General features: G+C 34.4%; 1 protein-coding gene and 1 long non-coding RNA gene across 3 annotated transcripts in view; one reads left to right on the top strand and one right to left on the bottom strand.

Annotated features, from left to right (window-relative positions):
* The window catches only part of BBOX1 (gamma-butyrobetaine hydroxylase 1), a 107,082-nt gene that overhangs the window by 35,990 nt on the left and 46,226 nt on the right, over positions 1–24,866 (bottom strand). The window lies entirely within an intron of this gene.
* Positions 1–24,866, top strand: part of LOC141547139 (uncharacterized) — a 107,585-nt gene that overhangs the window by 67,634 nt on the left and 15,085 nt on the right. Inside the window, exon 2 of the long non-coding RNA XR_012483520.1 lies at positions 20,598–20,658. This is a non-coding gene — a long non-coding RNA (uncharacterized LOC141547139). The remainder of the gene's footprint in view (positions 1–20,597; positions 20,659–24,866) is intronic.

Genomic DNA, 24,866 nt, shown 5'->3' with positions numbered 1-24,866 from the left:
CTATCTCACTTTCCCCTTCAGAATCATCTGGGTCAAGTAAACTATGGATCAGGATGACTGGGAATGACCTTGACCTTTTTTAAGCTAATGTCTTTAACAGGTCTCAGTTGGATTGGGGCCATTCCCATTCAATGAATTCTCCTATAGAAGTGTGTGAAAGCTTCTCAGTCCCCTCTCTTGGATCATTACCCATCTTCTAACTTAAGCAAGGTTCTGTTCTCGGCCCTCTTTTTACTCTACATTCTTTCTTCGTGCCATTAGATACCATGGGATCAATTAGCACATCTATGTAGATAACATACCTAGACAGATATGTACATACATATATACCTACACACATATGTACATATATATACACGTATATACATTTACGGTCAATATCCATTCTGAATATCAAGCACATATCACAATTGCTGTCTGGCCATGCCCAGTGACGTGTCTTGTCAACAAATCAGCCTCAATATAGCTCAGATGGAATCCTTCGAATCTTCTCCTAAGTGTTTTTTGCTCATTTTTCCCTTTTCCTGCTGATTTCACTACTATTTCATTCAGATCTGTAACCTGAAACTTGTTCTTTGTTCTTTCCACTCCCTTTTTTGATAACCACCAAAGGTGAGTTTCCTATTGGGGATAATATAGATAAGATTCTTCATTCAAGTTAGAAGATAAATTAAATGACCACTAAGGTCCCTTGTTATTTCTGATATTCTTTGATTCAACCCTAGCATATTGAATAAGGATATGCGGGGGAAAGTAGAGAATCAATAAACAATGAAAATTAGAATATCAGAATTAAAAGGATGATACAGATTCTATAATAGACATCCTGTTTTATAGTGGAAGAAACCAAGACTTGCTAAAAGAATGAATGTAATCAGATCAACCCTCTTATTTGAGGAAACAGTTGATAGCTTATTCTGTCATGGGGGTTTTCAACGTAAGATTCATAAGATTGTTTAAAAAATAATATTAGTAGTATTTTATTATCAATTGGTTTCCTTTGTGAATCTTTTGCATTTTATCATGTGCATATAAAAACAGTATTTTGAAAAGAAATCCATAATGTGCTTCACTGGATCACTAAAAATGTTAAGAACCCTTGTTCTTTAGGAGGAATCTGATTATCTTTACAGTACTGGAGTTGAGAGATATCAAAGTTTATCTAATCCAATTGCACCGTTTTATAGATTGAATAAAAATTGGAGGCCAAGAGAAGTTAATAAGATTGTCTAACATCAGGATTTGGAATCAGGTCTGCGGAGTCCAAATCTTTTCTTTTTCCTACTGAATTATTTCTAATGGCATCATCTAAGTGACTGATGGATCAACCAGCAATGGAAAAGAATAATAATCAGTTTTTCTTCATCCCCTTCCTTATTGTAATTTTTAGAGTCCTTTCCTCTCCCTTTCCCCCTTTCCCTTAACTCCAGTCTCATGTTGTGCTACAGAGCAAATTATCAGCAGATAGGTTTTGCTCAGGTTTATTTTAAAAAATAAGAGAAACGTCTCAAGAATTTTAGATGTCCCTTCTATGAAATATTTATGGGGATATATGGAAAAACTCTGGAATAGGAATCTAAGATCATAGTTCCAGAGCTAGGGGAAAAAAAATGGGAAAGAAGGAAGTGATTTATTGGGGAGTGGGATGGAGGGGCACAGATGATGGGGAAGGAAATATGAAAAGCCTTATGTTAGACAAGAGACAAGGAATTCTAAGATATCGAAGTAAAGAAAGAAAATATTTCACACTTAGGGGTGGAAAAGGTCAGCTTGTGCAAAGCAATGAAACTGGAAGATACGATGTTGAATTTGGAGAACAATAAAAGTAAAGTAACATAATGTGTAGCGTGTGAGGAATAATGTTAAGTAACTTTGAAAGATTGTAAAGAACTTTAATTGCCAGATGGAAGATTTATCATAGAAATAACAGGGAATCATTTAAGCTTCTCAAACAGGGAAATGGTACTATTAAATTTCTGGGTGACTCAATCTAATCTTAAATGTTCAACTATCACTTGTCATGAGCCAAATTTCAAATTTGTTTCTGTACTACTGATTTTCTTGATTTCTGTATCCCAAATATTTATTGAATATTTCTATTTGTACCCTTCCCATCATGATATTGAGCAGATCACTTAACTATGGTTGCCTCTATTTCCTCAACTGTAAAATGACTGGGAGAAAGAAATGTCAAACCTCTCCAATATCTTTGCCATGAAAACCCCCAATGGGATTGTGAAGAGTTGGACGTGATTGAAAAATGACTAAACTGATAATTAAATAGCTTGATACCTGGCACAGGGAATCTCTAACTGAAGTTAAAAAACAACAACAACAACACTACAAGGAATGGATCTCTGTTTTCTCATTTCTAAATTGTGAGGGTTGGATTAGATGATGTGTTCAAATCTTTGATCTAAGGTGATCTAATATGAGCCAGAACACAATCAAAAAGGTTTTCCCTTAGGTGGCAAGTTCTAAGACTAATAGAATCTACTGATGATCTGAAAAAAGCAATAAAAAGTTTGGACCTAAAAAATATCAGAATCTACTCTTCTCATTAGAAAGAGATAGCATTATAGCAGTAGGAACTAGCTAAATCAGAACCTGGAAACAAAGTGGAGTTCAACACTGTCTAAATTTCATAATATTTTTAAGCTCTGAGTAGAGTCTACATGATGGATTAGAGGTAGCAACCTTGCTGAGCTCTTTTAACATTCCCTTTCAAACAAATTTTAGGATAAAACTAAGAAAACTTAGGATGGTGGTAGAAGAAGACTTTTACTTTGAGTTGTAGGAGACAGGAACCTGGTCACAGTTCCAGAACCAGCAGGAACTCTTATGCTTATACTTATTGGGGACCAGGGGCCTTTCCTGGGAAAAGACAAAAATCATCTCCCTCACACATCTTCCCTTATCATACTACCTTGGAAACATCAAAAACTAATGAAGGCCAGATGTAGCTCTGAAAATAGCAGCATGAAAAATCCTGAAGCTTGGAACAATGCTTCCTTACCTTTAAGTGAGTAGAGTCCAATTTTAAAATAAAGTTCAAAGTCAAAAAATAGGCTGGAAAAATGAGCAAAAAATCAAAACAAAACAAAAAAGAACTTGGCCATAAAAAAAAAAAATTATAGTGGCAGAAAAGTCCAAAACATAAATTCAGAAGAAGATAATGATGTGGATAACAGATACAAATAAAACCTCAAAGCTAACAGGACATAAGCCCATGAGAATTTCTGGAAGAGTTAAAGAAAGAAATAAAAGTGATAGAGGAAAACTTAGAAAAATGAATGAGAGCAATGCAAGAGAATTAACAGCTAGATAAGAGATACAAAAATCACTTAAAAAAAACAAAACTCCTTCAAAAGAGTAGGCCAAATGGAAAAGGAGATAAAAAAGTTCACTGAATAAAATAATTCTGTAAAAATTAGAAAGAGGCAAGTGGAAGCTACCAAGAAACAGTAAAGTCAAAAGTATCAAAAATAGAAGAAATGTGAAATATTCCATTGGAAAAACAACTGACCTGGAAAAAGATTGAGGCCCAAAATGAAATGACGTGCCTTAGATCATTCAAGTAGTAAACAAATCCTATGATTCCAAATCCAATGTTCTTTCTAGCCTCAGACCACTTGCTAGTTGTATGACTCAGTGCAAATCACTTAATTTTGGTTTGCCTTAGTTTCTCCAATTATAAAATAGGTATACAAATATTTACCTCCCAGAGTTGTTGTGAGGATCAAATGATATTTTCAAATGAAATAAAATGCTTAGGACAGTGCCTGTTACATAGTAGATACTCTAGAATATATATTCCCTTCTTTTTTACTATATCATACTGTCTCTCTTCTACTTCTCTGGCATATCTAGGTGTAGAGGATCTGGTCTAGTGAGTAACAGGTCTGTAGAATCTGTTGATTGACAAGAAATGGAGGAAAAAATGGTTAACCTTTTCTTAAAGTAAAATTTTCATGTCGGTATACTGATCATTGTTATAAAAATGGAATTAGGATCTAGTAAGACAGTTTTTGCAAAGTTTTCCCCGTTTCCCTAAAGGTGAGGATAAATAGGTGGGGGGAAAAGCCCTCCCAGATCAGGAGTCAGGATGGTGATGTAACAAGCACCCATGGTACCATAAGCAACAATTTTTTGCAGATTCCACCCAGTACATTTTGGTCTAAAGCCATCTGAGTAGAACTATCAGCAGTTTTGACAATATTTGAACAAGCTGATGAAGAGCAAACATTGCAGTTCTGTAAATCTATTCAAACCTGTGAGTTTTATAAGGCTTGCTGTAAAGACAGGAACTATGCTGACTTGTCTTTAAAGGACAAGGGAGGATTGAGACTATTTTAAAACCTTCATATCTTCAATTACAAAACATTATTTAAAGACACAGAACCACGACCAAATACTTTAGGGAGGGTAGTCATATTTATAGGTACCTATTCCATGGGAATCTAGTGAGAACCGGTGACATTTCTATGACTGACTTTGTAAATGTCATCTATTAATGCATCATAGAATCACAAAATTTAGAACTGGAAGGGGCCATGATTTTTTTCTCTGTAAACTTGAAAAGGCACACAGTCCGTGGTAACTTTGGCTAGCCCTAACCAATTTCTTCTAAAAATTGATGGAGCCCAATATTTGGCACACCTTAAATTGTGAGAAATCAGGATTTAGTTGTTGATGTGTCTATATTCCTCAAGATCAGTTCATCTTTTTGATGGCCCTTATTGTTGCAATTGCTTTTTCTATTCCAAATGAGCTTCAGAACCATGAAACCAGCCAGATTTCTCCAGAAGATATCTCCACTTAGTGGGGAAGTTCATATCATTCCAACATTTTTCTAGCCACTCCTGGGATTTTAAATCACTTATCAGGCTATATAATCTGTTATCAATGGAAAAGGACCAGATAGTCATAAATACCTTGGCGTATTTATGATCAGATATTGGCTGATCTCTAGGCAATAAAATTCTACAACTCCAAGTTGGAAGAGAATTTCAGCATCAGCAAAAAAGAAAGTACCATTTACTTTTATCTAATGTTATAAATAAATGAAATATAATTTCAGCTTAGATTGAATACAGATAATGATTTAAATTTCATCAAGACTGAAACTTAATAATAGATTCCTAGAATTTTAGAGCTGACATGATACTTAGAGATCAAATGATTAATTTGTCATCCATTTTAGTCTGTTGGGTTCCCTAGGACTTTCCACATTCTGTATAGTCAACAAACCAATTGATTTCTTTTGTCTGGTTAGCAAAGCAATGAGGTCAGGGACAAGAGGTGATATAGAAATAATGGTGGACTTTGAATAGAAAGATTTGGATGTCCTAGCTCTGATGCTGTATGGCTTTGAACAATCACCTAATTTCTCATCTGTGAAAAGGGGGATAGTAATATTTATAATTACCTATTCCATGGGGATCTAGTGAGAATCAGTGACATTTCTATGATTGACTTTGTAAATGTAATCTATTAATGGATCAGAGAATCACAAGATTTAGAACTGGAAGAGACCAAAGAGGCCATGAAGTCCAATTCCCTTATTTTACAAATAAGGAAACTGAGGCATAGAAAAAGGAAGTAGTTTGCATCATCATACAGCTTATAATTTCTAACTTGGGTCTTCCTAAATCCAAACCCAGAATTCTACCCCCTATTCCATGTAGCTAGTGGGAAACATATATTAATAAGTATGGGCTGTTTAGTGTTATTCTGTTCTCTCTTCCCCCCTCAAATAATACTTTTAATTTATTTTGAGTTATATAACTAAATATTCAGATAATACTCTATGTCTACTTAAAATTCTTATTCTACTCTGTTCTTTTAATAGTATAAAACAGGCATCTTGCAAATGTATCTCTTAGTTCAGAGATTCTCAAAAGTAGAGTCTGGGATCTTCAGGACTCTTCAGAGATCCATAAGATGAAAATTTTTTTCACAATATTACGACGCTTTAATGTCTAATATAGTAAATATGCACAGATAAAACCATATAAACAAAAGATGTGAATTAAGGGGTGTTTAGTAATTTTATAAATGGGTCCTGAGGCAAGAACCCCTATTTTAGTTGAGAATCCCACAGAGAGAGCATATGTGTGTATATATATATATACATATATATGTATATATATACATATATATATGTATATATATATGTGTGTATATATATATGTGTATATATATATATATATATATATATATGTATATGTATATAATGTTTCCATTGTGTGGATCAAATGTTATAAGATATCAAGTGCCTGTAAACTTTAAAGCATTATATACATGCTAACTATTTATATGTCTGCTATACTTCCTGATTAACTGATGAATAACAAATAAATGAAACCTGATGTTTGGCATGTTACAATGGATTTTGTTTTGGAAAGATATAGATCATATTCTCGATGTAGAACACTAGGTTGGTGTTAAAACTCAATCTCAGTTTTCCTTATTTGTAAAATGGGATTGTAATATAACATCTGCAATGTAGGAGTATTGGAGAACCACATGAAATGAAGAATATAAGATACGTTGTACGCATTTAAGTACTATGTATATATGAATTGTTATTTTTATAGTTGAATATGTAATATACTAATAATAGCTAGCACTTATAGAGGGCTTTGATATTTGTAAAATACTTTACCTATAATATTTTATTTGATCCATATTACAAGCCTGGGAGGTAATACTATTATCATCCTCATTTTACCTGAGGCGTAGAAGGTTTAGGTGAGTTGTCCAGGGTCACACAGCTAAAGTATTAGGCAGATTTTGAACTCTGATCTTTATGACTCTGAATTGAGAATTCTAGCCAATATGCTAAATAAAAATCAGAACTTACTTCCTGAATGTGAATATTAAGATGCTTTTGGCTGCTTTCTTTGATTCCCTATTTAAATTCCTAGAATTCTGATGTTTTTTTTAATAGAGGTTTCTGGGAGACCAGAAAGATACTAAAACCTATTCCTCAAAAAGTTATCATTGACTTCTTAATTTCATTTCCCCTTTTTCAATCTTCATCAGACTTTTGGAAGTTTGTGACCAATGATTGACTACTTCCCTTTTGAGTTTTATCACTTGGTTCCTCTCCAATAATCTCAATCTCTTTAACAGCGTCATCTTTAGCATCCTAAACATGGGTGAACCCCAAGTTTCTTTTCTCTCTTCTTCCTCTTCCTAATCTCATCTACTCCCATTGATGGTATTATCATCATCTCTTGACACATGACCCTTCTTTTGTATACCCGGTTTTAATTTCTCTCCAATTTTAATCCTGCTTTGTTAGCCACCTGAGTCTATTCTGTGTACTTTTGATTCAGCATATTAAAAATTTCAGTCTACCTCCTCCTCTACACTATCTGATCTCTCTTAAAGTCACCTTACCCTCATCACTATCAAGTTATCTAGGTTTATGAACTCAAGATTATCTCTGATACATCTATATTACTTCTAGTATCCTTTTCCCCCCTTCCATTCATTCCCATGGCCTTGCCATAACTCATATCTCTTAATTGGTTTTCCTCCTTTTAGTCTTTCCTTGCTATATTTTTCCTTCCCACAATTACCAAATAATTTCAAAGTGTAAGTCTGATCATATCACGATCCTAATCATAAATCTTTAGTTCTTTCTTATTGCCCCGCAAATGAAGCCCAAACTGATTCAGGGTACCATTTTCAGGTTCCCTGAAGTTTATTTCCAATACAACCTTCCATTCTTATTTTGAATGGCTTACAATCGAGCCAAAATCTTCTGTACACTGCCTCTTTGCTAAGACAACATTATTTTCAGGTTCCATGCATTTGTATAATCTGTTCTTCATTCCTACAGACCTCTACCCTCAGTAATGCTTCCCAGAATCCTTATCTTCCTTCTCAGATACATCTTTTCCCCAGTAACTTTACCTGGTCTCAGAACTTTTGGTGTCCCTTCCCAAATATTCCTGGTTATCATTATCTGATTCTTCCTTTATTTTCCCATATTTGTTTTGTTTATATTCTTTATTAGGAAATGAGATTTCCAAGTTTAGAGCTACAAGAAACATTACAGGCCATGAAGTATAGTATTTTAACATTGTGGGAACTGAGGAAAAAACTTAGATTTTTGCCTAGGATCATGCAGTTAGTATCAGGAGGCATTTAAAACTAGGTCTTCTAGACTCCAAAGAGTAGGGCTCTAAATCTATCTATTATGTAGTAAAAGTAAGATGAGAAGTTTCTTATAGATTTATGTTATCAGCTAGAAGGGACTTTGGAGATTATTTTAATTCATCCCATTCACTTTACACTTGAAAAAATTTAATCTCGCAGAAGTGGAGTAAATTATACAGAGAACCCATTTCATGCTTGTCTTTGGGTTTTGAGTTTAATACAGTGCTTAGTGTTTGGCAAATATTTGTTGAATTTGATGTTGGAATTGGGAGAACTTTAATTTCACCAAGCTTGAATCTGGGATTTTAATGCAGAAAAACCCAGATTTTTCCAAAAAAGCAGGTTTCACTGCCAAAGATGATACATAACACTGAGGCATGTCATTTCTAAAATGAATAATGCTCCAGCACAGTTAACAATCAACCAGCTTTTCCCTTTGTTAGCATGGGGCCTGTGTTTTTGGTAGTCCATTTATTTGAACCATTTGTTTTTGCTTAAGACTGCTCCAGTTTTATAGGAAGTTTCATTGACTTAAATCTCATGCAATTTTAAAATAAAATTAAAAAAAGAAACACATTCATAGGAATGTAAATATTTTAACATGCCTAAAGCTAGTCAAAATACTTTGACAATCCAAAAGAAGATATGCACAGAGCACAAAACTATTCATGATTGGCTACAATTGCTATTTTATTTTTGTTCACTTTTTTTCTTTTAAGACCACACAAAAGAAATAACTTTTAAAATATAGACTAAATCAGATTTTCCAAGCATAGCATGGGGAAAGAATACTAGATCTGAACAACAGATCTGCCATTTGGTATGTTATGTAATTGAGAGTTAACGCCTCTGGATTGGATATTTTTCATGAGTAGAAAGAAAAAGTTGGACTAAAGGAATAGCTATAGCTCACATTTATATGGTGTCTTAAGTTTGAAAAATGTATTGTATTTGTTATTTTTTTAGAAGAGGAGGTAGTTTCAGAGAAATTGAAATGTCTTGGGTCACACAGATATATAAATGTCTAAGGTAGGATTCAAACTCAGATCTTTGAGAATCTGAGTCCAATACTTTTCGTAGACAAGGCTACCTTTCTTAATGTCCCTCTTCAGATGAGTGATGTTCAAACTTTTTTTTCCCCTCAATAAAAATTTTATTTTTTCAAATATATGTAATAGTTTCCAACATTCATTTTTGTAAGATTTTGTGTTCCAATTTTTTCTCTTTCTTCCCTTACATAAGTTATATGTATACAATCCTTTTCAACATATTTCCATACATTTCATATTGTTCAAGAAAAATTAGATCAAAAAGGAAAAAAAAAGTAAGAAAGAAAAATCAAACAAGCAACAATAAACCCTGTGAACATAATAGCATGATTCAATCTACATGCAGTCTCCATAGTTCTCTCTGTTCAAACTTTCCCCCTTAAAATATTTAATTTTTTTTCCAATTACATGTAAAGATTGTTTTCATTGTTTATTTTCATAAGATTTTGATTTCCATTTTTTCTCCTCTCCCCAAGATGGCAGGCAATCTGCTATGGGTTATACATGTAAAATCATGTTGGATATATTTCCATATTAGTCATGTTGTAATGGAGGAATCAGAAAAAATAGAAAAACCATGAGAAAGGAGGGAAAAATACCAAAAAAGTGAAAATAATGTTTCAATATGCATTGATACTCGATAGTTTTTTATCTGATAATGGATAGCATTTTCCTTTGTGAGCCCTTTGTACTTGTCTCAAATCATTATATTATTGAGAAGAGTCAAGTCTCTCAAAGTTGAAAAGTATATTGTTATTGTGTACAATGGTTCTGATCACTTCAACATCAGTTCATACAAGTCTTTCCAGGTTTTTCTGAAATCTGTTCATCATTTCTTATAGAAAAATAGTATTCCATTATATTAATATACCACCCAATTGATTCCAGTTATTTGTTCAAACTTTTTAAACTACCCTATCAGTAAAAATTGAGTATATATACCACTATTAATTATAAGTTATATATACATAGAACTATTATGTTAATAATTATATATACTGCAGCACTTACACAAGGCATAAAAAAATCATAAAAAATGATTACCACCAACAGGGAACCAATGTCCTGGTCTACAGAAAGGTAGTGGTGAAAAACAGTGCTGCACAACCCTGCTGCCTTGATCATTGGGAACAGCATGGCACCACACCACCACCATTATTATAAACAGATACATTATTTGGATAATATTTTCCTGACTTACCAGACTTATGAGAGAATGGTTACAATTATCTTGAAATTCTGCAAATTCCCAATCACCATTGCCTTATTGGAGTCTTCTGACATGCATAAGTTCTACAGAAATAAGGATCCAGGCCTATGTATCCTACTGGACATCATTCATGCCATCTTTTAGCTACTTTATTTCAAAGAATACCTCTGGGACAAACCAGTTGACAAATTCATTGATATTTTCAAAGAATGCAAAAAACAACCCAATGGTTGGGAAGAAGCAAAATCACACTTCATTTGTCCTTGCCAAAAAAAAAAACCCAAAAAACAAAAACAAAAAAACAAAAAACGATGCTGACTGAAGCTATTCAATATCATTCTCTCCAAAAAAACTTAGAAACTAAAAAAAATTAAGAGAATTTTCCTTTTTACCCCTTCCCAAATGGAAAGCAAATAGCCAGGGACTTGAATAAAAACACATTTGACTATAATAAATCGTGTGCCAGTGGAATGCATTCAAAACAAATTTGTTTGACACGAGCATGGGAATATAAATTGTGTAGCTAATTACAGAATATTTAAGATATGATCCATTCTTTCCAATTTAACTTGTGACCTCACAAATGTAAATATATTAATATAAATATACTAATATAAATGTTTCTTTGGAGTATGCTTCTCACAGAATAAAATTTATTCACATGTTGTATGCTGGCTTTCAAGGGGCCATTTGTTAGGATCCTATCTAAAGGTTCATTGTCAGAATCCTAAATCTTAAGTTTCATTACAAAAGGGAAGGACCCCAAAATTTTCTTTAGAGAAGGATTTGGAAGTCCAGAACATTGGGCTGAAATGTATTATTTCAGAAACGTAGGAACTTCTGCCTACCTACTATGAACTGTTCCTTTGGCTCTGAGACCAGCTCATCTACTGTGCAGAAGAGGAGCCAATTGTTCTGTATCATTTCCTGTAAATAACTTCCCTGGGCTATGCCCAGGAAGCAAAAAAAAGAGGAACAAAGGCAAATAGGAATGCTCGGGAAACAAGAAAAGTAAAATAAGAATGAACAGCAATTCCTTCCAGAGTAAAAGAGCCTTCACTAGGAACAGAGGACTCTGGCATGATTATCTAGTTAAGAATGGACTTGATTCCCCTCCCTCAATCTTTGACAATTTCTCAATGACTATTCTTCTGATAGATGTCCTGACTTTTAGCTTAATTTTATATTTTAAGGAGGAAAAAAAAAAGCAAATCTAAAATTTTTCTGTATTAAATATGCTTTTACCAATTTTGATCTCCCCTCTCCTTCCCATCCCCTTCCCCCCTTTCTCTATTCTCCCCCCCCCCCATTTCTCTCTTCTCCCTCTTCTCTCTTCCTCCCCCTTTCCATGGAATTAAAGTATTTCACTGGGAAAAATTGCCACTTATCACTGTCACCTTGAACTTTGCTTTTCTGAGACTCAGTTTCTTTACTGATAAAATGATTGTTCCAGGGGTTCTTAATGTTTTTGGTCTGCTAAAACTTAGGGACACCTCAGAATAATGTTTTTAAATGCATAAAACAAAACATATAGGATTACAAAGGATACTATATGGAAATACAATTTTCAATTTAAAAAATAAAAGTCCATTGACTTCAGGTTTAAGAATCCCTGGAAGCAATGATCATCTGGGTCTTAAAGTGTAGTCCAAAGAATCCTAGGGGTTTCTGAAACCCTTTCAAAGAATCTGCAAATTTAAAATTAGTTTTTAATTTTAGTATAGTAAATTAGTCATAACCCACATAAAACCTCTTTGGACAAATCATCAATTTTTAATAGCATAAAGATACTGAAAATAAAAATTTGAGAACCACTGATCTATTCTACTTCTAAGATACTACATGTATAAATCAAATAATCAAAAAGTATTCCTGACATCTTTTTGTTTAGTTGTTTCAGTTATGTCTGATTCTTTGATACACTCTTTGGGGTTTTCTTGGCAATGCTGGGGTGATTTGCCATTTCCTTCTCTAGCTCATTTTATACATGAGGAAACTGAGGCAACAGGACTAAGCGGCTTGCCTAGGATCACAGAACTAGAATTTGAGGCTGTACGTGAATTCATGAAGATGATTCCAAGCCCAAAATTCTATCCATCATACCGCTTAGGTGCCCTCAACAAATGTCTACTACATCATGAGTCCCGTGACACAAAGGGAAGTAACGTGAAAGAAATCTCAGCTATGCACAGAAATATAGAGACTAAAGCTATTTTACAGGGCCCCCAAACATGAAAATGATTTAATGCACAATTCAGAAGTCACATTCCAAATTCCTCCACCTGGCATTCAAAAACTTCCCAATCCTGTCTCAATCTATTTTTCCAGTCTTATTTTCTGCTTCTTCCCTTCATACAATCTACGTCCTGGAAAATTTGTATCCCAAGCTGTACGCCAAACATGGGCAGTGAATTTGTTTCTGTTTGTGTCTCTGTTCAGGTTATTGTTCCTCATCATCCAAGGCCCATCAAACCTATTCCTACTCATCCTTCAAAGACTGATTCAAATTCTTTCTTTTTTAAGTGCTCTGGATCCTTTCAGCAAGAACCAATTATTTACTATTTTAGTTTAACTAATTTATTATTTACTAACTGTATTTCCCTGGGAAAGTAACTTTCTGTCTGCCTCAATTTCTTCATCTGTAAAAGGGGATAATACCATTCATATCCCAGGGTTGTTTTTTTAAAGATCAGATGAAACAATATTAATAAAGCATTTTGCAAAGCTTAAATATTATATAAATGCTAGCTTTATAATTTATTAGTAATAATATAATTATTAATTGTGATCACATATAATTAATTTATTATATATCAATTATCTATATATAATTAATAACTAATAATAAATAATTAGTTTATTTATGGATGGTCCACAAGAGACACTGAATAGGAAGATTGATCTGTTAAAGAGAGTTGCCCAATAGACAGTAAATGTCAGGGGAGTCCTGAGCACAAATTTTCCTGACGCCAAGGCTATCTATCTTGTCCTTATTTCACAGTATTTCTCTTATTAAGTAAATGGCTAATAAATGTTTAAATTTGTTGATGAATAATGACCAGGAAAATAAAAAAAAATGTGTACTAAGGATAAGTTATAAATTTCAGTATAAATTTTGTTTTTACTATAATATATATGTATATATACATATATATTGTATATATACGTATACACACACACACATATATGTATATATGTATATATACATATATACATATATATATATATGTATTCTGTGGTAAGAGGAAGGGAATATTGATCTTTTCTATCATCATCAAAAACATTTTGCAAGAATATGACAAGCTACTGACAAATGGTTGTTGTGATATTTATTATTTGTAAAAAAACAAGAAAAAAGAAGGTCCAGTAAAGCCAAAGAAGTTTAAATACTATCTTCCTAGTTATTTCATTTGGATTTTGGTTTGAAAAAACAATGAATGACTTCATTACTATACAAATGGAAAATTAAAAATGGCAGTCCAAACTTGATTCATGCCAATTGCAGATGGGAGCATTGGAGGATCTCGATCTGGAATATCAAATGAGAAATTAAGAATAATCCACGTATCTTTCTGGGCTCCACATTTGAATGTTGTCCCTGGTTACTGAGTGTAAGCCTACCACATGGATTTGCTATATGAGGGACTGGGGTAGAATAGAAGTCCAGGAGTAACAAGTTTTGACTCTGGGCTTCTTTTTTGGCAGGTAGTTTCCCAGCGTGAGCACTGGTATAAGCGGCAAGCCAAAATCTGTCCCTTGGGTGTACAGCTTCTGATAAAGTGGAAGCCAATGCATAAAATCATCCAACTCCACTTCACGAAAGTGTCATACCATATAACGTTTCTGAATTGGAGGTTTGCTGTTCAAGTGCCAGTGTTATAAAAACATTCCCTGACTATAAAGTGGAACGGAAAGGAAAATAGGGCATGGACTAGGGAGGCAGCTTTGCTCATGAGAACTCTGAATGCTGTTCACCCTTGGAAGAAAATCCTCTCTGTTTCTCTCCTACTCGAAAATGTTAACTCGTTCTTATGAAATGATTATTTACTTTGATCCAACAAATGTTCATTAAATGCTCATTCTTCACAGGGCACTTGTAGAAGAAAACAAGAGGGTAGGAAAGTGCTCCTTTATAAAACTTTTTATAAATTTAAAAATTTTTATAAAAATTATTCTGATTTTATAAAATAATTAAAATATTTGTTGGGGTAGCTAGATAGTGCAGCATATAGAGTGCTGGGCTTGGAGTCAGACTCATTTTGGAAGATTTAAATCTGGCCTCAGATATTTACTAGCTGCGTCATTCTGGCCAAGTCACTTAACCTCTTTTTCCTTAGTTTCCACATCTATAAGATGAACTGGAGAAGTAAATGATAAACTAATACAGTCTCTTTGCCAAGAAAACCCTAAATGGGGTCACAGAAAATGGAACATGACTGGACAAAAATATAATTTTTCAGGTAATTATCAGATTGGAAAAAAGATAAAAGGGAAAGGAATGACTGTGTCTCATTATTTTTGACAAAATTACCTGACCTTATAACAAATAAATTAGACATTCCGCTTATCTCCAGAGAAAAGAGCAGGGGGTGATAGAATGTACAGGGAGGCTCGTTCACATAAGAAAAAAAAAAAACACAAACTAGCAACTAGACCTATCTCAAAATGGCATGGGTGAAATTAGTTCTAAAACAGTGTTAATGAAAAATAAAGGTCATTGCATAATGATGTTCCTTTAATGAAAGAGGATTGCTGGAGAATACTGCAGCAGGCCTCCCCCTCACTTGAATATTTAAAAGAGATTCAATATTGTAGATATTTTCTGATTAAAAAGGAGGAAAGGCACAGAAGTGATTTTCAACTAAAATAAAGAGAACTCAGAAGCCACCATTTTAGTCTGATCTATACCTATCCAAGAATCTCCTTTATAAATATATTGTGTGTAAGGATGCATAGATTTTAAGGGACAGAACAGGGATTCAAACTTGGGTCTTTGGAATTTTTAAACTCCCTTTGCAGTGTTTCTTCCATTATACCCTTGCTCTCTTTCCCTCCCTCTCTTTCCCTCCCTCTCTTTCCCTCCCTCTCTCCCCCCTCTGTCTTCATCTGTCTCTCTTCCCTCCACTTTTCTCCCTTTTTTCCTCCCTTTCTCCCCCCTTTCTTTCCCCTCCCCATTATATTTTTTCCAGGCTTCTATGTAGATAGTCTTTTGAAAAGAACCTGGAACAGCCTTACAAATTTCACTTTATAATAAAATGTACTATTCAAAGTCAGGGTTTAACTTGAAATATTTCAGTGCCTTTTCAAAGAAATAGGAAAAACATGTTAGTTTTCTGGCAATTAGGGAAAAGAGAATCAAGTATATGACTTAGGGTCACATATGGAAGATCGCACACTATACGGATTTTTTCCCTTGTTCTGTGAAATGCATTAAGCACTGATCATTTTCACTGTATGATGGAAAATGTGCATTTCTAAATAGAAATGAATCTTTGGCCCTTCTATCCATCTACACAACAGTGGCAAAATTCAGTAAAAAAAAATCTTTGTTTCAAAATCTTTGAATAACATTTTGAGTTTGGGGTCAGAGATCTGATATCATGCAGTCCTAACTCTAAACTGTAAACTATTATATTGTTAGACTGTTTAATTCATAAGAAGAAAAGGCAGTAACTTCTTAACATTCTGTGGGTTTCATTGGTACCTTGTGATATCAAGAGCTTAGAGCAGGAGTTCTTAAATGTGTTCGTATCATGGTTCCCTTTGGTTTCTCTGGTAGAGTCTACAGACTACTCAAAATCATATTTGTTGCCTGTGCCTCTAACTAGAGAAACGACTAAAGTTTTATAAAAGTTAGTGAAAATAAAAATGTATTTTTTCCCACTCACATCCATAACCTCTTGCACAGTTTATTGATGGACCTCCTGGGTAAATATGGCCTCTTGGCTAAGAATACTTGGACTAGAAGAAAACCTTTAGCACAATGGGGAGATCACCTAAGGAGGGTTTAATCAAGAAATGGATTGAGAAACAGCATTGCTGGAGAAAGTACCCACAGTAATGAATCCCATATTTTGACTAAGTACTGAATTTAGATAAAGCTAGTTTAAATTTAATCAAAATGAACTTCCTATATTAAGTCAAGGATCAAGCATACCTTTGGCACAAAAACTGATTTTTTTTTTTCAGCAGAAATATATTCTTTTACAACCCACAACACTTTCCTTGTGGCAAAAACTACTTCTGGCTACGAGAATTATTGGCTGGAACATGAATGCCTTCTTGTCTAAGAGCCAGCAACCAACATGAAGGAGCTTCACTATGGAAAGCTGGGGGAACCCCCTGCCACACTCCTTTTTGCCAAGTCATTTTTATAGCCATGAAAAGACAAAGAAGGAGAATAAGGAAAAACAAATGCTTATGATATCACAGTACTAACTTCACCATCTAGAATTTCACTGTATTTCCCCAGAAAGGGCATTCCCAAAGCTATTTATCAATTAGTAGATTGTGCATTGCTAGGGCAGAAAAAAATTATCCCTCATTGAGCTTATCTCATGTTTATTGGACATTTCCTTTTGGATGAGACCTGTAGATATTACAATCTTAGAGGTTCATAGTTTTAGAGCTGAAAATTACCTTAAAAGCTTTTGCATTTAATTTGCTCCTTTTACAATTGAGGAAGTGATTTGCCCAGAATCACACAGCTGGTAAGTGTTTGAAGCCAGATTTGGATGAAGATCTTTCTGTTTCTAAGTATCTATCAACTGGGTGATACCCATCTACCTCCATGACCCAAGAGGAATTGTTTACCTTCCCCTTTAACTCTGCCTCTCCTATAAACATTCATATTTTTGTCACTTTGCATTTCTTGGATTCATAATGATAGAATCATGCTTCACTCTTCTCTCTCTACCCCTCTCCCATCCCTGATCAGTAGCCAAATTGTGTTCATTCTATCAGCACAAAACCATTTATAAATAAAAACTCTCATCTCCCATTGCACTCTGTTAGGCTCCTAGCTTTTCTTACCTGGACTATTGTAATAATCCTAATAGGACTCCCAATTTCTTCCTTCTTCAATCTGTACTTCATGAGGCTCCACTATTACCTTTTTAACACACAAACCTGACCATATCACTACTCCACTTCAAAAATGTTTTGTGGTTCCTAATTGCCACTAGAACAAAATAAATCTTCCCCAGTTCAGCTTTTAAAAGCCTCCATAATCGAGCTTCAACTGACTTTGCTAGTTTTATTTCATACTTCTCCTTTATTATATGCTATACACTGTAGCCAAAGTGGACCACGAGCTGTTTTTTGAATTGAACATTGTTTCCTACCTCCATTTATTCTTACCAGATTTCTCCCATGCCTTCAGTGCAATCACACCTCATCTTTGTCTTGTGAGATTTTTATTATCATTCACTGTTTCTGTGAAGCTCCCCTTAATCACCATTGCTATGGGTGCCTGGTCTTTCTCTTACCCTCAGATAAGCTGATCTATTTCTCTGTATGTGTGTTCTCGGCTCCTCTTACAATATAAGTCCAAGGGGATGGGGAAGAGCAGGGAGCCATTGCATTTTGGTATTATATTTTCCATGCTCTGTATATAGTAGCCATTTAATAAATGTTGAACTCATCCTGCTGATGAACCTTTCTGTACTTTGCCAGGCTGCTCCTCAGCCCATAGACATAGTCCATCCCAGGATCACCAGGCTAAGCATTTTCCTGCTCTCAGAATCTGTATACTGCTACCGTTGTCCCTGAGAACCCATGGTTATCTTCTTATCAACATGAGGCATCAGAGTAGAATTTTACTGGATAGGTTTTTTTTATTATAAATATACCTAATTTGTATACTAACTATGGAGTACAAATGTTGAGGGAAGAGAGTAATAATAAAAAATGTAACAAGTTAGAAAAATAAAAGCCGATATCCCCATATGGATATATCCATATCCATATAGATAGTATTGTTTCTTCTTTAACCTATACATTCTACGGCTTAGAAATATATTTTAAAATTTGGAGTCCATTTGCAACCATGAAGAAGTTTTCCAGTATGTCCTGATTGCATCAACTAGCTGTTTTCATATTGTTCTAGTCTGTATTCTCTCAGTATAATTCCATTTCCCCACTATTTAAATGGAAATCACATCACTTGTATTTTGCTCCATTCTGCAAGACTGGCAGATATTTACTAAATCTCATCTACATTATTCTCCATATTTAATGTGTGAGCATGCCCTCTACTGAAGCTAAAAGTGACCCCTCTGGGACCACAAGCAGGGAAGCTGGGCAATTCATTTTGGGGTTGAGAGGTATAATCTGTAGCTAATAATATCCATGAAGGCATCAGCCTCTCTCTTATGCTAGTGTGCCTGTAGGTAGCACAGAAAGATGGAAAAATCTCAATCCTTCAGCCTGGTTTTTGTTGTGGTTTAAACTTCAGATTTTTTTTGAGGGGGGTCTTATTTGCTGTTCTATTACATTGCGTCTGAAGAACTAGAGGTGTTGGGGTAGGGGAGAAAACAAGAAGACAGAGCTGTTCATTTTCCTGGTGGAAGTATTGTACACTTAATGCTTTAATCTGCCTGCAATAGCAATAACAATAACAAATATGCTACAACCAATAATGATTGTGATAATAGCTGGTATTTATAAAGTGTTTTAAGGTTTGGGACAGTGAGGTGACTCAGAAGATAGAGCATGGGCTTGGAGTAAGGAAGTTGTGGTTGTTCAGGGATGTCTTATTCTTTGTGACCCTCTGGTCTATGGCACTCCAAACTTTTCTATCCTCCACAATCTTTTTCTAGTTTGTCCAAGTTCATGTTTATTGTTTGCATAACACTATATATCCATTTCATCCTCTGCCATCCGCTTCTTTTTTTGCCTTCATTTTTCCTAACTTCAGGAACTTTCCCAATGAGTCCTGTCTTCTAATTATGTGGCCGAGGTCTTTAATTTTCAGCTTTAGTATTTGAATTTCCACTGAATAACCTGAATTAATTTAAGTATTGGCTGATTTGATCTTCTTGCTGATCAAGAGACTCAAAAGCATCATTTAGTAGCCATGCATCAATACTGGAAAAACCACTGATCCTTGCAAAAATTTCTGTTCCAGCTTTTCCCCTCCTTCCCTCTCCCCTCTCCCCTAGATGACATGTAGTCCCATACATGTTAAATATGTTAAAGTATATGTTAAATACAATATATGTATTCATATTTATATAGTTGTTTTGCTACACAAGAAAAATCAGATTTAGAAAGAAGGTAAAAATAACCTGGGGAAAAAAAAACCAAAAATGTAAGCAACTAATAACAGAGTATAAATGCTATGTTGTGGTCCACACTCATTTCCTAAATGTTCTTTTGCTGGGTGCAGCTGGTTCTGTTCATTACTAATCAATTGGAACTAATTTGGATCCTGTCACTGTTGAATATGCCATTATTTTAAAAATAGTTCGAAGACTTTATTCTAATAGCTTTGATTACAGTGTTTGCTGAAATGAAAATTGAAAACAAGTAAACAAAAATTGATTACTAATCGTGTATTAAAAATGACAAGAGTTTCTGTTATACCAAACAAGCCAATTCTGAATTTTTCCTAAGATAAAATTAAACTGCTCCCACTTCTTCAGTGTTTATCAAAACACAAAAGAAAGAACTTTTTTTTTCTTTTTTTTCAGATGGCAGATCTGATCCTTGTAGATAAGGAAGTAGTAAAAGAAATTTGACCCATATTCAGATAGGGAGATTTTTAAAATGAGATTGAATGCTTCTGAATAGTATCACAGTAATATTATCCGTGTGTCAGATTATTTCTCCTAGCAACCTTAATTCTACTTTTTCATTCATCCAACCTGCAATTTCACATGACATATTGTACATATAAGTTAAATGAGTAAAGTAACAATATGCAGCCTTATCATATTCCTATCCCAATCTTAAACCAATCAATTGTTCAATATTTGATTCTAGATTTTACTTCTTGGCTTGCAGGTGGAGGGCTCCTCAGGAGACAAGCGAGATGATCTGGTACTCCAGCTTTTTGAGGACTTGCCACTTTTTTGTTGTGATCTACATAGTAAAAGGTTTTAGGATAATCCTTGAAGCAAAAATAATTGTTTTTTTTTAACTCCTTTGCTTTCTCCACAATACAGCTATTGTTGGCAATTTGGTCTCCAGTTCTTCTGCCTCTTTGAAAACCAGCTTGTTTTTCAGGTAATTCTTGGTTCATGTGTTGCTGAATCTAGCTTGCAGACTCTTAACCATAACATTGTTGATATGTGAAATGAGTACAATCATTTGATAATTTGACTATTCCTAGGCATCATACTTCATTAAGATTGAGTTATCCATTGATCTTGTCTACTCCAGTGTTCAGTGTGGGAATCGGGAAGCTATGAGCCTCAGATACTAGCTGTAGGGTTTTGGGTAGGTCATTTCCCTTTACTTTAGTAGAGAAGGAAACGGTGAAACACTCCAATATTTGCCAAGAAAACCCCAAGAACAGTATGGTTCATGAGATCGCAAAGAGTCAGATATCATTAAATGACTGAACAACAAATGAGATTGAGGCACTTAGAGGTTAAGTGATTTTCCCAGCTAGTAAATATCTGTATCAGGATTTGAACTCAGGTCTTCCTGACTACAGGTCTAACCTTTTCTCTACTGAGTTTTCAAAGATTTTACATCATACTGTCACTTGATTTGCTTACTCAATGAGCCAGGTGCCTTCCTCAGGCTCCCTTGAACTTTAAAGGATAGCTGTGGACCAGGACTCACTGTCGGTTACCTCTGGCTATCAGTATGTGAGCAATTAATCTTTCTGATCATATGAGAAATAACGACTCAAAGAAATAAAATCATAATGACCAAGAAACAGTAATATGTCATGCCTGGTTTTTAAAAGCAATGTTTAAAAGCTTTAAGCTGTGGTAACAAAAAAGACAAATTTCTTTTTGTTCAAATGGTTAAAACTGATAGCATACTATTTTTAAGGAAATAAAATCAAGAGAATGCTTTTTATTATTTTAATTAATGTCAAATTAGGAGACAAAATACTTAAAGACATGATTAAGCCTTAAGATGATGGTTCTTAGTAATGATAGAAGCAACAAAAATAAAAATATATTGACACCAAATATTCTGTCATGATCTCTCCATGGAAATATTTTTGTTTTCAAAAAAGTGAGTTAATATTTGATGCAATTATAGATTCAGAATGTTAGTTGGGAAGGTGCTTAGAGATCATTAAATTCAACAAATGGGGAAGGGTTCCTGAGAGAAAGTGAGGGAGTTGTATGAGCTAGTTAATGTCTTCTGCTTTCCTTTGTGTATGTGTGTGTGTGTGTGTGTGTGTGTGTGTGTGTGTGTGTTTTTACTATGACATGCTTTCTTGACACTCATGTTTACCTTGTTGTTAATCAGATTATTTATGGAAAAAATAATTGGGAAAGAAAACAGGTTATATTTCCTTTTTCTAAGGAAAATGCATACATTTCATTTTCCTGTACATGGGAGGGAAGAACATATTTTGCTAGCATCTCATCCAGATTCTCATTTTGGCTAAATTGTATTAAGGATAGAATAGATCCAGGGAATTTTGTACTGTTCATTGCAATACAATGCTACCTTTAAACTGCTAACAAGAAGGATTTTTCAAGCTTTGATCTTACTTCAAAATAGGAAAGAAGCCAATTTATATGCTGTGCTGATAGTCCAGGAAAGGTGGAAGCAGTTGTTATAGCAAACAGAGTTCTAATGACTTGATTCTAGGGGCCAAGTGAGGATACTTGGTCTACTTATGACTTTTATAAACTCAGAGACTCACTGAACTTTTGTAGGCTTATATTTGAATTTTTCCAGAATGTTATTAGCCTTGGATTCAGGAAAATATCTGGATTAAAATTCTACTTTAATTCAAAACAGCACATGGGTGCCACCTTCTAAACAAGTCATTTCCTCTTCTATGATTGTATTAATTGATCTCCCATATCTAGTCACTTTCTAAAACGTGATGGCTTGCCTCCACAGTATTTCTTTGCAAGATTCCTTTCTCTCTACCTACACAGGATTCTCATTCTCTTATTGAGACAATTTCTGATAGCTCCCTAATTATTTCTTGAGATGAAACTCTTTCATCGCCAATGCATCAATCACAAGGCTGTTAAAATATTATGCTTGAAATACAAATATGGCTTTTACTGTTTTTACTGAAAAAAATCAATGACTCCCTATTGCCAATAAAATAAAATTTAAAAAATCCATCACCTGGACATGTAAAATCCTTCTTAAAATTGTTCTCTTGTGTCTAACTCTTCATGTCTCTGTGGGCCATTGTAAATCAATGTAATTCATGGGGTTTACTTAGCAAAGAGACTGAAGTGATTTGACATTTTCTTCTCTAGTAAATTGAGGCAAGTAGAGGTAAATAACCTGCTCAGGATTACAAAACTGAGTAAATATCGAAGGTTGGATTTAATCATCTACTTGCCTCCTAATATGGTTTCCACTTTTTTCTCCCCAATCTTACCATCTTTCTCCCTTTATACATTTTACATTTAAACTGGCCTGCCTGGCACACAGTAGTATTTGATCAATGTGTATTAACTGTTTGATCCTTCCTGGTCCCCAGTGGCCTATTTTGGATATATTTTGGTTATGTCTCATATGTACATATACCTAACATAACCATTATTTTCCTTCACACTGGAAGGAAGAATATCTTTTGATAGCATCTCATCCAGATTGTCTCATTTGGCTAAATTGTATAAAGGATAGAATGGATTCAGGGAATTTTGTCTAGCATCTTACAGTAGAGTACATTCTCAAAACTGCTAACAAGAAGGATTTTTAATGCATAATACAGTGCTCAACACATAGTAGCACTTAATGAGTGTTTGTTGACTGACTTCATAGCTCCCAGAAGGTGGCAATTCATTTTCCACCTTCATGTTTATGTACAGCCTGTTATCTATATCTGGAATGTACAATTTTTTCGCTTCGACTGCTTATAATATAATGCATTACTTCCTTCTAGTAACAGTCCTTTTGCTAATTTTGACACATAGGTTTTTTTGATCCTCATGGTTCTTAGTGTCCTCAGCCTTTTAAAATTAGCTTTAAAAGACTTTGTATGTCCTTAGTGACTCATGGGTTGTATCTTCCCAATAGAACTTAAATTCTTTGAAGGCAAGAATTTTCTTAGTTTGTTTTTGTATTCCCAAGATATACTACAGAATTATGTCTGTGGTAAGACTAAGGGCAGATCTAGTGATTTCATTGTATAAGAAACTTCCAGCCCAGGAAAATCCCTGTGCTGTTGTTATTTTGTACCTTCTCTACAACTTTTGTATCCCAGTGTTGCTTATAGTACTAACAGGTTAAATGACTTTCCTGGGATCAGACAGAAAATAGGTCTCCTCATCTGAACAGGGAAGATTATAATACAGAAGGCTATTGTAGGATCAAATGGGAGAATGTCACAAAATTCTCTGCTCTGCCAAAGTTGGCTATTATAATTCATATTTTTAGTTCACCTTTGGGGAAAAGGATCTAAGAAGATGTATTTCTTTGGATACATAAAACTTGTAAGATACAAAATCACTGGGAACATCCTATTACAAAGTAGATGCTAAAATTCCTACCAGTCTGAATCAAAAAGGCACAATGTGGATTTTGAAAAACCTCCACTCTTAAGTCCTCAAGATGACCTTATTACTCTGCATCTTTTCCTCCATATTTGTTTCTCTCTCCACACCCTGATCCCCCATCTTTCTTTTGCTAGTTTTAAATATGGATGCAAAATTTTTCACAGAGGTAATAATGATCTTGATTAATCCAATCATGAATAAGTCTAATACCTATTCTCTTGGAGATAAAAAGCCATCAAAACATTCACAGAAGTCATACAATTTTTATAGCTAGGATTCAATTCAATTCAACAAACATTTATTAAGGATTTAATAAATGAAGAATCTGGGCATCTAGGCGGCACTATAGGTGAATTTATGTTTTTGAGTTTAAATCTGATCTCAGACCTTAGCTGTGTAACCTTGGGCAAGTCATTTTACCCTGTTTGCCTCAGTTTCCTTATGTACAAAATGAACTGGATAAGGAAATGACAAACCAATCTAATATCAACCCCAAAAGGGTTGATGAAAAGTCAGATTGACTAAAAATGAATACACAGCAACAACCAATGAAGAGATAGCAGTGACCTAGTGTATAGAAAAAACAGCTCTAAAGCTAGGGAACCCTGAGTTCAAGTCCCATCTCTGGCATACTGGGAGTTAAAGGATGGGCTCATAGCTATACAACTACTAAGAATCAAATGTAGGATTACAAGCTACTTCTCTCCTGATTTGTGCTGTACTATCCAGTGACTGAGTTCTAAACTTACCTTTATCCCTAAAAAGATCAGTGGC

The sequence above is a fragment of the Sminthopsis crassicaudata genome, chromosome 6 (genome assembly GCF_048593235.1).
Source record: "Sminthopsis crassicaudata isolate SCR6 chromosome 6, ASM4859323v1, whole genome shotgun sequence".
NCBI classification, from domain to species: Eukaryota; Metazoa; Chordata; class Mammalia; order Dasyuromorphia; family Dasyuridae; genus Sminthopsis; species Sminthopsis crassicaudata.
This window is presented reverse-complemented; position numbering and strand designations above follow the sequence as displayed.